Source organism: Octopus sinensis, linkage group LG11 (genome assembly GCF_006345805.1).
Source record: "Octopus sinensis linkage group LG11, ASM634580v1, whole genome shotgun sequence".
Taxonomy (NCBI): domain Eukaryota; kingdom Metazoa; phylum Mollusca; class Cephalopoda; order Octopoda; family Octopodidae; genus Octopus; species Octopus sinensis.
Window position 1 is genome coordinate 68,797,974 of NC_043007.1, and position 2,875 is coordinate 68,800,848.

A 2,875-nucleotide genomic window follows, 5' to 3' on the forward strand; every position below is an offset into this window, starting at 1 on the left:
TTCAGTATGTGGCAAAGTAATTTATTTTACTAAGCCCTTTATAAAATGTAATATTTTGAATTCGCCTTAAATGGTCCCTTTACATACTGAATACTTGGTGAAATTGATTAATAATTAATTAATTTTACCCTCAATTGTTGAATATATATATATATATATATATATATATGCACATATATGTATCTGTGCGCATATACGTGTATATGTGTATGCGTGTATGCATATATATATATATATAATATATATATATATATATATATAAATGTATGTGTGTGTATGTGTTTGTGTGTCTGTGTTTGTCCCCCTCAACATCGCTTGACAAACGACGCTGGTGTGTTTACGTCACGGCAATAATAATAATATAATAATAATAATAATAATAATAATAATAATAATAATAATAATGATGATGATGATGATGATGATGATGATGATGATAATGAGGATAAAAAGTGATGTCCATGGCTTCTGATCTCAACTGGTTGAACGTGTTATGATGTACATTGTTTTGTCTTGGTATAAAATATGGACTGCAGCAAATATTTTGCTCAGTACCACATATTCGCTTGTCAGTTGCTTGACTTTAACCAGTTAAGCCTGTCTCGTAGTGGATGACGATATGTACATTTCAGATCACTATCAGAAGTGGTTGGGGAGCATCATAGCCATATGGTGAAAGGAGTTATTTTGGGTATGAATAATTCACCTCTTGAAACATATGTTTCGTTGAATATCCTTAAATAACTCTTATTCAGGGATTTTTTCGGGGGGGGGGCGTATTCAATGAGAAAAAAAATTCTAACTAGGCGTCACCTACTAGGTCATGCTCTGTTTATCTTGATATAAGATTGTCATACCACGCACATATGGTTGTGATGCATGTGTATGGTTTACCTTTATCACATGGGTAGTCATGATGGGTGTATTGGGCTTCGTATATTTGTACTCCAGTTTTACTTTGATGGCAAGCTCTGCCTTCTTATTCAATAATAATGACAATAATATTATGTTACGTAATATTTTACAAAAAATACTGAGTCAATAAATGATTTTTTCCTCTCATTAACAGAAAGTTTGAATCATTATTCCACACCTATTCTACGATGTGTTGAATGTGTGGTGCTATACAAAAATTGGTTTCATAAAACATGTTGCATAAAGTGCCTTATGCAAATATCATTGTACGTATGTGTATTCAATACAAGTTGAGTTAGAAAAAAAATGAAATTTATTATAATTAGACTTCATAACCAAACTTAAATAGTTTATTGAATTTTTCAAATAAATATCCATTTATTTCTAAATTTCTGAACGAAATATTTTCTTTATGATAACTACTGCTCTTTCGTAATGCATTGAGTAAAAACAGAATGACATGTAAAATCGTCCAATTCATACTTTCAAATAGTTTCTGGAACATGGAATATCATTAAATTATCTTGTCGCATATAGAATCTGTAAATTGAATTTTCGTTTTACAAATTCTATATTAGGGAAGTTACAAAGCACCTCAGGAAGACTAGCTACATTACGTTAATGCTTCCTAATGTAGTTAAAAGTGATTTCGATTTTATACAAATATTTATCAAGTTACATATGATTCAATGCAAATAGATAAACATAATGTTTCTTCTATAAAAATACTCTTCGAATGTCCATAAAAGAAGCATAAATAAAGTATTGGGGCAATATATGTTTTAAACGGCAATAAAGTTACCAGATATTTTGTTTAACAATGTTTCATATAGTAAACCACAGATGAACGTTGATCCATTAAATGCATTTAAAAATACAGTGAATCACAAAATCTCAGACACCTGAAAATTTAAAGTAAATTTAAAACTACTGCGCTATAAATCAACTTGTAATGGTTCCCGTGTAGCTGAATTCGATTGAGGATAAATTGGAAGAAAATTACTAAAATGTGATATCATTTCTGAGATTAAAGTCTCTTTTGACATTTTCTACTAAATGCTTATACATTTCTATATGAAGTTATTTATGAAATTTACTACCGTTTATCTTTTTCCGGGATTATGCTACCTCCTAGATTAACAAGCTATGTAAAACATTAACTTTTTCTATCAATATATTAATAATGAAGATGAAAATATATAGGAAATATAAGTACGGAGATTGGTAGGATAAAATACTTTTAAGGAATTACTTTTGGCTTTTCGATCGCTTCCCCGTTAACGATCATTCTCATTGATACTGTTTGATATGTTGATAACACATGTTTTAGTCTAATTTGTTCTCCTCAGGGACGAATACCCCGAATGGTCTGAATTATCCTAAAAACTCTTTTTCTGATAAAGAAATCGGTAAACAAAATCTTTACTAGTTTCTCGAAATCTAAAGCAAACCAGGTTAAAATTAAATTAGGCACTCCAAACTGCATTAGTTTAAAATACTAGTGTATATAATATTCATTATGTGTATACAAACTTGGAATGGTACTAGCAGTAACAATTTTGTTTTAGAGAAACATGTCAAAGACACTTGTGTGTTAGAATACAGAAAGGATCTCAGAACGACGGTTATCCTCAAATATGATCTATCAGTCAGTTTCCTCCCACTCAGTCATAAATGGAGGATAAGCTTATTTTATTCTGATATAATATAATAGTCCAGATTTTCTTCTGAATTATTTCCTTTTAACCTTTTGCTTCATTCTTGAAATTATTATTTCCAATTCTTGGCACTTATTGCAAATAGCTTTTGGTTTCTCATTATTTTTAAGAGTGATCAGTCCTAGATAGGTTATTCAAAGGATCTTAGTTTGAAAGTAATAGGATGAGATGTAGCCGAAACACAATGTATTTAATATATATGTTTACAGCTAACGTGTCACATGACTAGTAGAACTACTAAT